The sequence below is a fragment of the Meleagris gallopavo genome, chromosome 10, assembly GCF_000146605.3.
Source record: "Meleagris gallopavo isolate NT-WF06-2002-E0010 breed Aviagen turkey brand Nicholas breeding stock chromosome 10, Turkey_5.1, whole genome shotgun sequence".
NCBI lineage: Eukaryota > Metazoa > Chordata > Aves > Galliformes > Phasianidae > Meleagris > Meleagris gallopavo.
The window spans coordinates 25339519-25351714 of NC_015020.2; the positions used below are offsets into that span (position 1 = coordinate 25339519).

The following is a 12196-nucleotide window of genomic DNA, read 5'->3' on the forward strand; positions in this document are numbered from 1 at the left end:
AAGAAAAAAAGACGAAGAAAAAGAAATATATGTATATTTTTTTCCTGGGGAATATGGAGGGAGGTGGGCACGCAGAGGAGATGTGGAAGTGAGGAGCTGCCCGGAGCTGGGCATGGAGAGCCGGAGCGGAAAACACAGCACTAACAGCACAGCTGTGGTGTGGTTGTGGGGAGGAAGCAACCAAATCCTGCCCCCACCCCAGTGGAAAAAAAAAAAAAAAGAAAAAAGAGAAAAGTTTGAAGTCTTAAAACGTGGTTTGGAGAATTACAAGTAATCAGAGCTGCGGGGGTCAGCAGTGCAAACTTTTTAAGACTAATGTTTATTTAGAAAAGTGAGTGGTGTCTGCGTTGCTTTCCTGGTGCCCCGGCACAAAAGTCCTAATGGCTTTTGCAGGCTCTCCGTATAAAACTCCTGTGCATGGGGAGCACTGCAGCAGCGACCCCAAAACCCCGCTCCCCCCTCACCTGCTCGGCAAGGGGATGTTGGCACTGGGGTTTGAAAACACTCCCAGGGCTTTCCATGAGTCAGTATTGCCCCCTGCCCCCCCAGTTTTGCCCTGTTTTCACGTCTGTTTGATGCAGCCCTGGGAAGGAGTAATCTGGGAACGGGGGCAGCAGTTCCACTCCTTCCCCAGATCCATAGGGCTGAGGAGGAGTCTCAGCTCGTGTCCTCCCAAGGAATGGCTGTGATGTATCATGTACCACTCACTCTCTGCTACCTTTGAGCCACACTCTGGGGCACACAGCCATGCTGTCACTCCCTGGTTTGGGATCTCCTTGCTCCAAAAGTCAGTCGTGGGATACCCAAGAGGATCTCCAGGTGGGATTTGCCTCCCCTTGCACAGACTTGGCTCCTTCTCTCAGGATGTTCCTGTTCTTCCTGGGACTGAAGGAATAAAACCAGCAGCCCCCAACACCTTGCAAGCATTTTGGGGCATCTCCTTGCTTTAAGCAGAAGGTGGATGCAGGGGGAACCTGGTCTGGATCCCAGTGCAAACTAGCAGCACCAGCCCCAGCGCTTCACACTCACCCTAGGCTGGATTCTGCCTTTCACTTGGTAAGGATACAGCCAGACAGGTGGGGCTGTGGTACAGGGAGGATGTCAGTATTTATAAACTGCTGAAACGTGCTGACACTTGAGGGAAGATCCTCTCTTCTCCCTCAAGGGCTTTTGTTTGAAGGGCTTGGCTCTGCCTTCTGAGCTACTGAGAAGACCTTCTGGCTCCCATTATCTCCTGCAGCCCCATGTCACCCTCCTTGCACTGAAGCACCTGCACTGCATCCCTGCAACTCAAAGATCGGGGCTGAAATCTTTTAAATGCATCTGACAGTGGAGGATAGGGAGGGAGGAAGCTGTTTCCCAGGGGCAGATGGGTGGGAGTGATGGTAGGGTGCCAGTATGGGTGTCAGGGTTGCCCCCAAGGCTGGGCCAGCCTGGTGCTCTAGGCAGGTTTCTTCCTCCTCCATGATATAGGCAGGGAAGAGCCCCTGTGTTAGTACACATGTTTTAAATAAGCAGTATTTTTGCTTCTCCTTGCTGGTGAGGTGGGCTTGGCACCCCTCTTTGTTTTCCCAGTTGTCTTGCTGGGATGTTCTGCTGTCCAAGTAAGGAGAAAAAGATCCCTTGCATGATCTGGAGGTGTGCTTTGCTGGTTCTGACGTGTAAATATTAATAAAGAAATGACACCAAGGAGGCAAAAAAATCCTGTCCTACTTTTGAGCCCCTTCAGATCCCTTCATTGTCCGGGCATTGTTGCACTTGGCCTGGCTTTCCACCCTCTGCTCCCAGTCTGGCTGGCAGCTGCAGCCGTCCCCAGATTCCATAGCTATGGCCTACTGAGGGAAAACATCTGCAGAAGTTTTCAGATTATTGGGGAAATACATATTTCCAAACTCCACTGACATCCTTTCCAAGGCAGCCTTGCATGTCAGCGTGGGGGCAGGAGGGCTGGTATTGGCTCTGCTCCTCCTTGAGCTTTGGGTACCCTGGAAGTCCATCAAGCTGGGCTCCCATGGCCACTAGCAGGTCATAGCAATGAGTATGCATGGAGTTTATGTTCCTACACCAAGCTCATTCTGTTGGCATACATGGGGGTGACCGAGCTGTGAGACGCACACAGGATTAGACCAAGTGTTTACCTGGAGCATCGCCATCATCCCACCCAGGGACTGCAGAGTTCCCTGTATGCCACAGCCCCTGTTCACCGATGCTCACATCCCAACCCAGCACCCCAAGCTGTGGTGCTCAGCACCCAGGGGCAACCTTTCCCACCATGCATCCAACCAACACTGCCAACAAGACTGTCAACAGATGGACGGCTCTGATGTTTATTCCAGTTGTAAAGTGTATGTGAGTGCAGGTGTGTGTGTGTGTGTCTTTGCATGTGTGGAGCTCACTCTTGGCAGCACAATGGAAGAGCAAAGTGTAAAACGCTCCCTTTATGGCTCACGAGGATAAATGCCTACAGAGAGCTCAAGTTGGAGATGCGCTGCAAAGATGTGCAGCACTTCTGTGGGCAAACAGAGGCTCAGGCTGAGTCACCACACTGCAGGGAGCACCCTAGCACCTGCCAAGAAAAAGGTTCACGTGTTACCTCTGAGATGGGTTTTGTCAATGATTCCCTCAGATCAAGGGTACAGGAGAGGGATCAGGAATGCGGGAGAAAAAGGAAAGGGAGAATAGGCACAAACCAGCTCTGCAACCATGCTAGGCAAGCAGTGCTATGGGTGGTGCCTGTCCCTTGCAGCCCCCTGCATGAGGAACAGGGAAATGCCTTTTCCCAGGGAATCCCATAATAATGATTCTGCTGCATCTTCAGCCAGGCCCCATGTGGGCAGAGCTGGGGCTTCCCCAAGCCCCGAGATGGCAATCTTGGTCACTAATGAGTGCTGGATGTGCCCTGTAGTGTCAGATGTCCCTGAAGCTGCTGGCAGGGTGCAGCAGGGAAAAGACTGCTCTGTGCTCACCATTTCTGACGCTCTCTTTCTATGCATCCATCATTGCTGGAGAGGAGATGCTGGCTGGAGTGTTGGATGGAATCCCACAAATGAGCATGGAAGCGGAACGGCAGGAAGGCAAGCAGGAAAGAAGAGGAGTAATATACTATTCTTGGGGGCACTGCTTGCTTTTCTCTGTTTGCTTTTTTGTGTCGTTTCCTTTTCTTCCAGCCACATACTACAGGATTATGGCAAACGAATTAAGGAATAAAATCATAAGGGAAAATTAGGATCCTGCCGATTGAGAAGCAGGAAAGATACCCAGATGGATTTGTTGAACTCTATATGAAGCGAGAGCACTTCCAGTAGTGCTGTGGGTGTAGACAATGGGATAATTTATGTTGGAAGGAAGTGCTGAAACTCTCTGGTCCAACAGCCCTCAAACCAGAGCCAGCTTAGATCTATTTGCCTAGGGTTTCATCTAGCAGTGTGCTGAATGCTCCAAGGACAGAATATCCCCAGATTTCTGCTCCTCTCCAAACATCCCCATCACACATTGCCAAAGGCAAAGTGTCCATTGCCTTTCACAGAATCACAAAACTCCAACCAACCTCCAAAGATTGCTCCCGCAACCCATTTCTCGGGCTACCCAGCTGCAGAAGCAATAGAATGGACGGAAAAGATCACCTGCCTGGCTTTATTACTGGTTATAGAAAAAAGCTATTCCTGTCCCCAGTGCCCCAAGCACTCCTCCGTGCTGCTGAGGTCACATGGCATTGCATCTTGCTCAGCCACAGCTTTCAGTGATGGGCTCATGTGCAGGTGGACATCATCCAGTGCATTTCAGCAGCTGGAAATCATCTCGGTGAAAGATGAAGCTGTGACATGTTTGGCTGCACCTTGCTTGGGAAAGAAAAGAACAACATAAGTCATCTGCAGCATCCCTGTGTGCCCCTGCCCCAGGGGGTGGATGTGAGGGTTTGTTTGGGGAAGAGGTAGCCTAGCTCTGCGAAGCAAGGAAGGGAGAGGCAGAAGTCATGAAACAGGGCTCTGTTTGGCCCAATTTGATTTGCATGGTTAAAACATGTTGATCCCATACAAGGTTTTCCTGGCTGGGAGCTGTGCTCGGTTCCACAGCCAAGCTTATTTCTTTTCCAAAATGTTCAGCATAAATTAGACTTTCACAGCCGCCTTTGAGTGGAAGGAGCAAGAAATCACGTTTTGTCTCCTGTCCAGGAGCTCTGGGAGAAAGGAGTTGTCAGAAAGCAGAGCAGCTTCTTTGACAAGTGCTCTGTGCATCTCTGTTTCCTAGCTTTGCTCCCTCTCATCCAGAGCCCCACACTGTAGCTCCCGTGTGCTGCTGTCCCCAGTGAGGGTCTGGTCTGTTCTCTCCCCTGCCTCTGGACTATCTGGTTCGCTGGGTTTTAACACACAGCCCAACCTGGCCAAGCACCCTGCAGCTCCTCAGGGTCATGCCTTCATCCTCTCCAGCCAAATAAGCTCAGATCCTTCTGCATCCCAACATCGATGGTGTGCAACAGGCCTTTGGTGTGGTAATGGGTTTCTATTTTTTCTTGTACAACTTCAAGGGCATTTATGGAGAGGGAATAATTCCCAGCAGCACTATGTGGGACACCAACACTGAGCATCTCCTCGGAGCCAGGGAGGTGGGAAACCCCACCAGCACCTGCAGGGAGGCCAGCAAGGGACCCAGATTGCCCATCGTACTGGAACAGAGGTTTAAAGCCTCTTTGCTGGAGCCATTCCCTACTAGTGAGATCCATGCAGTCCATTAAAATTAGGGATCTTATTATGGGCTATATAAAAAAGGTAAAGAGGAAATGAGAACCTTATGAAGGGTTTCTTATGTGCACAGATGGCAGGGGCACCTGAGGCTGGGAAAGCCTCTCCAACAGGCTCCGTGCAAACAAAGCTGCTCACTTCTCTGCAAGTTTTGTCCTCTCTCCAGAGGACAAATAGATGCAAGAACACTTTTTCTGTGCATCTCCCACCTGGGGTGGTCAGTGTGCACTGAGCCACCTGGAATGAGGCAGCCAACAGGCATAGGGTCAGAAAACTGGGACCTCAAATCTGGGCTGAACTGTGGGTCCACAGCCCCCATGCAAGCACAGGGTTGAAGCGCAGCGAACCCAACAGTGTGGCCAAGGCTGTGCCGCCTGCTCCCTCCTCATTCAGGCTTTTAAAATAAGGCCCACAGACTGGTTTCGTTTTCACTAATAAATCCCTGCTTGCACTTGAGGCTGCTGTGCCTTTTAAAACATTATCCAGGGCTCTGATTACACTCCCGATGAAAGCAGGCTTGGCCCTATTAGTTTTCATGGCAAGGAGCAGTGCCACGTCCCGCTGTCCCCTACGCACTCAGTGTAACCCAAGTTCCACAGGAAAGGGAGAGGAGGAAAAAAGACATCTCCTAGAAGCAGTGTCTGCCTTCACGTGCTCTTATAACCAAGGGCATTTTATCTCTAGAAATCCTCTCCCTGCCTAGGAGCAGCTTTAATCAATACATGCCATTATTGTTGTTATTTTTAATAGGGGTGTAGCGGTGTCTCCTTTTCATGGTTCAGAGGCTACAGGTTTTGGGGAGCAGGAGCTGAGTGCCTGCCCCAAAAAAAAAAAAAGACATTCTCATGGCAGTACTCTGCTCTGGGTCATTAGTCCCAGTTTGTGGGTGCGTAAACTGAGGTGCCAAGGGGTTAATGCTCTCTAGTGGGAGAGGATGGAGGGGATGTGGAGGAAGCCCTGCACTCACCCTTTCACCGTGCAGGTGCCAGCACAATCCTGTGGGCTTGAACATTTTATCCTCCTTTGCAAAGCCCCCGGCCACTCAAGGAAGGAGCACACAGCTGCCCCAGAGTGAGCAGGCACTGACCTGGCTGGGAGCAGCGGGCAGCAGGTGAGAGCACAGCCATGGCCACAGCAGATGGGGGAGGCGTGACATTGCGTGGCTGGGCTATTATTTACCGAGCGCTCGTGTTTGTCATGGCTGAAGATGACATCTTATTAAGGAGTCATGACACTGGGGGATTTTTTTTAAGCCCGGGGGCCAAGAAGGCTAATGAACAGGGATTGCTCCAGGAATAGAAGGAGGGCGGTGCCACTTGCAGGTTGCAGGCAAAGCTGACTAATGGTTCCCAAACCAATTGCTGGGATATTTCCAGGATGTGGCACGGCTCTCTGTCCCTGCTAAGGGGTGGATGCTTTCGTGCCATGACCAGCTTCAATGCTGTTGTGCTGGTGGAGGTCTGATAGGAGCAAAACTGAAAAACACCTGATACCAACAGACAGCTAAAGACTGTCCTACAAACAAGGGGCCAAAGCGTGGCAGGGAATGGCCCCCAAACCCACACACAGGGTTTGAAGGAGGGCTTTCAGCACACAAAATACGAGACCTTGAATGCAGAAGCCAGCTGGAGAGCAGAATGGGGGACCCTTTTCTTGGTAATAACACCCCGTGTGACACCAGCACAGAAGTGGGGCACTGCCCTGCTCTATCCACCCCCAGCAAAACCCTCCTTCCCCACGGTCCCTCCCTCCTCCTGAAACCAGAGCTGCCTCCCATGCGCCGGCTCCTTATCGCTGCCCAGCTCTGTCAGTGCAGATGCTTGACTAATGTTCCCTTGTAAAATGTTGTGTTAAGCACATTCCAGCTGCTGACATTAAATACTTGGGCCGGGGCAGCAATGAACCTCCGGCGGATGGAGCAGAGCACTGAGCCATCCCCAGCCGCACGCCTGGTGCTGCGGCAGCAAAAACATTGGCTCTGTTCTGCCCCATCTGCCCCTCCCCTGCCCTCCAGCCGGGCAGCACCACAGCTCTGGCAGATGAAATAATAATTACCCTGTCCACATCTCGGCCTCCCTTGCATTCCTCCGTGCTAACAGCTCAGCTTATTTTGTTTTCATTCACAAATATTGACTCTCTGGGTTCTTTTCACCCTGTGCCTATTAAAAAGGCATTGCTCTTATTATTGTTATTGAATTTGTTCTGCAGCTGGGAGAGGCATCCAGCGGCTTCAAGGCGATTGCCTGCGCTCCTGCATGCCAGCGCAGTGCCCTCAGTGCTCTCTTTGCCCATGGGACAGGACCTGGGGCAGGATGGGTGCTGCAGAGGTGTGCTTGGTTCCCAAGGTGGTGCTTTGCTGTTCTGTGCCTCAGTTTCCCTGTTACGCCTTGAGAATCCTGATCATCCCTGCAGTGAGTATCCATGGAAGGATGTGCAATTGCTAATGAACTTGGTTTATACTTAGTGCAGATTGAAACTGTGCAATCCCTTGACTTGCAGGGATAACAAGAAGTTGTTTCCAGATGCCTTAATCTAGTTGGTGCTAACATCACAAAATAACCGCCTTGTTTTCACACTGAGCTTAATTATCCCTGCTACTAAATAGCGTGGCAGCAAAGCCCATCCAGCCCCAGGTTATTTGGGATGCGGCTCTGGCAGGATGCTTTTTTGCTTCTCCCTGTTGAAGCTTTCGAGGTGTGGGGTGCACGTGATAAATCTCCCCTGACAGAGGCTGGGCTGGGGCAGCGGAACCACAGCTTGTGTGTGAGGAAAGCCCATGTTCCAACAGCTGTGCTCAGCTCTGGCATCTCTCCCAGAATAAAACCGATGGGCACCACCTTCCTGGGGCCTCCCCTCTGTCCCCAGCCATTGCTCCAGGAGAAATCCTGGAATGCTGGCACTTCACTCACACACCTCACCTGATTCCCAGATCCCCAGCTGGGAACAGGGAGCTGGGATGTGGGAGAAAAGCTGTGACATCACTCTGGGGTGAGTGATCAAAACCTTGCCCTGTCCTCTGCAGTGTCTCCTGCTTCTCCATTGGACATCTGACAGCTGCCTGTTTGTTCTGGGACACTTTGGCATCCTTTGCTCACACATCTTCTGTGGCCTCCGGGGGAGGACAGGAGCCCTGGGGGTGATGTCCATGCAGATAAGGAGTGACAGGGCTGCATCCCCCCACCAGCTGGCTGTGCTCATCTGCCTGACAGCTCAGCTGCAAATCTGCAGAGGACTTTCTGTGCTGAGCAGACTGACTGCTCCCTCCCATCCTCCAGTAGGCCCCTGGGTCTCTCAGCATCAACTCCTTCACACCAGCCTCCCCCAAGGTGCCCTTTACCTCCCAGCCATACAGGAGATGCCAGCATCACCTCCACCATTGCCATGGGGTGGGCAAAGCATGTTGATGGGAGCATCACGTGGAGGGGGAGGAGAACCATGAGATATGCAGGGATGGCCACAAAGTCATGATTCCATGCTGAACAAGTTGCCTCCTGCCCTGTAATCAGCCTGCAAAAAAGCTGCCCCTTTTCCCAGTGCCTGTTCGCAGAAAGCAAATGTCAGTGTTGCCATGCTCAAGTGTTATTTTCGCAGCAGTGGAAGTCTGGCCAGCAGGAGGACATGGAGAGGTGGATCAGCTCCTAACACGTCCCACTGAGGATGTGGCCAGCCTGGTGGGTGCTTTCTTCCTGGCTCCAGGCTGCATGGCATCTGGTCCATCACAAATACATGCTGTCACTGTAGCAGCCTGCAGGAGAGTAGCAGCCTGCCCATGGGTACCACCCTGTACCCCACTGCTGGCCCTGCCTGATGCCTGGGGTCATTCCAGGCATAGCAGCCCCATGTCCCTGCTGCAGGGACGGGAGGAAAATCATTGCTGAGGAGTGTCCTATTCTCCTGACCTTTGCTCTCAAAATATTTAGGATCCCACAGCGTGCAGTCACAGGCCTTGTTCGGCTTCAGCACGATGCCATTTGCCTCCAGTCTCAGCTGTCCCCAGTAATTCATCTTGCTGAAGTGGGAAGGGGGAGAGGCACAGACAGCAGGGCCCCCTCTCAGATCCCCTCTGATCTCAGCAGCCCCACATACCCTGGCCACCCCGTTCTAGGCCTGTCATCTCCTGAGGCTGCTGTCCTGTTTGGTTCCTGACCTTCATCCCTCAAGCCAGTGGTGGTGAAGGTCATCGGATCGAGCCCTCTCAAAGGCTTTGGTATTAACAAAGGTTCATTAGGGGACAGCTGGTGTAATACGCAGGAGAAGTCTGAGGTGTCTGTGAGTCACAAAGAAGCAGCTCTGGATCACATTTTAGCATGGGGGTTTTTGGTCAATGGTCTGGGCTGGTGGCCAAATGAGTTGTACTGCTGTACAGCCATATGGGCTGGTGGCCATATGAGTCATGCATGTGCTGTAACTCCCAGCCCAAAATGAGAGCACTTGGGCTGATCCCCCAGAGTTATCCAGAAGAACCTCCAAGAAGTGGAGCTAGAGGAGATCACTTTGATCTCTTGGTCCCTCTGTCTTCACATCCGTTCCCTGTTTATGGGGATAGAAATCCAAGGAAGCTCAGACGCTGTGTGCAGTGGAGCTCTATGTGGGACAATGAAGGTGTGTCCGATCCTTCCCACTTCCTCTGATAAATCTGGAGGAGTCACGAACCAAAACTGAGCATTTGCAGCCTTTAACAGGAGAATTTCTCTCCTGCCTTTCCTAGACCAGCACTTGGATGAAGCTTTATGGGTGTTCTAGCATGGATTCCATTGGGCAAAATACCAGAACTTATAAGTGCAGTAGGAGTTGGCCGAGAGTCCTCTATCCCTTGAACACTGTTGATATGAATGTACTGGCCAAGAGGTCATCACTGACTGGGAGGTGGCAATTAGGCCGAGCATTGCTTTAATTTTAATGCAGAAGCAGTAGATGCCACTCGCTGGGACCACGCATTTAAAAATAATTTAACAAACTCAAGATAGGGGGCCACCCTCCTGAGTTAACACGCCCAGTCAAATAATCCCCACCCACAGGTGGCTTTCCTATATATAGCCCTCTGCCCCTCTCAACTGGAGCTTTGCTCTACAGCAATGGGGAGGAAGGAGGTGTGTGTCCTGTTTGAAGGGGGAAGAATAGGGGATAAAAGTTGGTGGCAATTTCTGCATGAGTTCATCTCCAATTAGGAAAACAATAAGTGATACTCAGAGGTGCTACATTTATTGACTATAATCATAAAGGAGGCTTTGAGATTAGGGATCCTGATGTTGGATCCAGTTCTCCTGAGGCTGTGGGTCCAGGCTGATGTTTTAACTGGAAAGCAGAAATCTTGAGTGAGCAAAGAACAATAAATGAGTGCAGTGTTCATTTGTTATGCCTCTGCTAGAAAGGTTTTAAATGTGGAGCCCCAGCTGTAGAGAGACAGGTTAATAATGAGGTGAGGCTGTTGGGGGTTTGATTGGTTTTTAACTTTGTTTTGGAAAAACCTTGAGTATTTATGGAAGGAAAAATGTTTTATTCACTTTCTGAAGCTATTTTTAATAGGGAGGAAAAAAGGCATGAACTGAGCTTTTTGCGTGTAGCCAGTATTTCTTCCTTCTCCATACTGAGATGGTAGGTAAACAGAAGAAAAAAAGGCAGTCCTAGAAAACCAGTCCATCTGCCCTAGTCTATTTGATAAAAGTATTTGTAAAACAGTTACTTCTGAGAGTAGGTGTTGTTCCTTGGTGAAGTACATGGGATAAAAGTGTTGTTTTGGTGAAATGGGACTTTTGCTTTTTAAAACTAATTTTGGCAATGTATCTTCAGTCTTTCTTAAGAGTCTGTATGGGAGCTGCTGAGTCACGGCCTGAACCACTAATTGAACACCTGGGGAAAGGACTGGGTCAGCCCTGGTAGCACAGGTGAAGGCAATTCAGCTGTGTGACCAGAAGGGGTGGAGCCTGGCTGCACCTCTCTTAGACCCCATTTAAGGGCTGACTGCCACGGGGGAATGATCTCTTTCTGGAGATCCCTCCTTCGTGAAGCTTTCCCCTGCAAGCCTGGAATCTTCTGATATGGGTAAGCAGTCTTCTTCCCTTTCTTTATAGCACCTTTGTTGTAACGCCTTTCCCATTGCATTGATCTGCCCAATTACTACAGGGTCTTAAAATGCATTCACCCTGTACGTTCAGAAATCTTTCCATTACTTTCTGAAGGCTCCAATGTCCGTCTTTTTTTCTTAGGCAGAGCAATGGAGGTATGTTGCTGGAAAGCCAAGCCTCCTTTCTCCTAATGAACCTCCAAACCTCCTGTGCTGCGAGTCAGTGATGAAATAACCATCGTCTGCATAAAGCTTTTAGTGCTGAATGTGAAAAAGTAAGCAATGGGAACAGGGCTGTAATTTGTCTCTCTCTCCTTGGAGACGGCAGACTTTTGTGGCCCAATTGCCATGCTGTCAGCCAGAACTGATTTGCAAATGAAGGGTCTGAAACTGTAGCAGGAGTCTATTGCTGCTCCTAGTGTCCATCCCATAATTTTCCTTTTCTTTTGTCTGCTTTATTGCTCAGGGGTAGGGCTAGGTGCCAGCAATATGACAGCAAGGGGTGAGCACTGCCAGTAGATCCATTTTAGGCTTAGTTATGAGTATCCCAGGTGAAAGGTGTTAGCTAATAGAATCAGCCTGAAGTGTCAGCCCCCATCTGCAGGAGCAGGATCCATCTGGGATGCCATTTGAGAAAGAGAAGAACCTACCCTGGGTTCCTCTACCCATTTGCAAAGATGTTGGCTGTAGCCTTTAACCTCTGTTGCTGGGATGGTCTATCTCTCATGTATCCACCAGGACTTTCTTTAGAAAGATGTTAATGACTGAGCTCTGTAGTCAGAGGGTGGGTGAAATGGAGCATTTGGGCAGCTTGCAACCTGACTCTTTTTTTTTGCCCGGGTTCTAGGCTGCCAGCAGGTGGGATCTGTAATCAAACAGGATATAACAACTTGCACCTGGATTACAAGGTAAGGGTGCTTTATTGTTAATAGAAGAAAAGCTCCAACAGCTGTGGCAAGCAGCCAGCATTTTGTGGCAAATGTGACTGGTAACATCAGCTAGGTCCTAAGCTCAAGATGGAAGGATAGAACAGCTTGGGCAGTGTTATCTTCAGGAAACCTTGGGGAAAATGTCTGTTTGTCATGGATTCAGAAGTGAGGAAATATTTCTGTTCTTGGAGAGATGAATTTGAAGTTGATTGTTGCAATATATTTATCATCATAGCTTTGCTGTAATACTTGAGACAATGTTTTCCTGTTTGATCTGTGTTGTTTCACAACTTCATCTGGCTGAGTTCTTTGCAATGCTGCTTGGGGCTTGTTTTCTGTCAGACAAATGAGTGTCCTCCTAGATTTGAGGGTAGTTGTGACATGGATGGCAGTTGCCCCTATCTTTAGCATTGGTGTTTTAAGAGGGCTCTTTGTGCATTTTTTTTGTTCAAGCAAGTTACTGG

General features: G+C 50.1%; 1 long non-coding RNA gene across 1 annotated transcript; it reads left to right on the forward strand.

Annotated features, from left to right (window-relative positions):
- Nucleotides 1-10741: 10741 nt before the first annotated feature.
- LOC109369171 lies at nucleotides 10742-11712 on the forward strand. The gene is made up of 3 exons (XR_004160842.1): nucleotides 10742-10781; nucleotides 10946-11078; nucleotides 11651-11712. It is a non-coding gene; the product is annotated as an uncharacterized LOC109369171 (long non-coding RNA).
- Nucleotides 11713-12196: the final 484 nt, after the last annotated feature.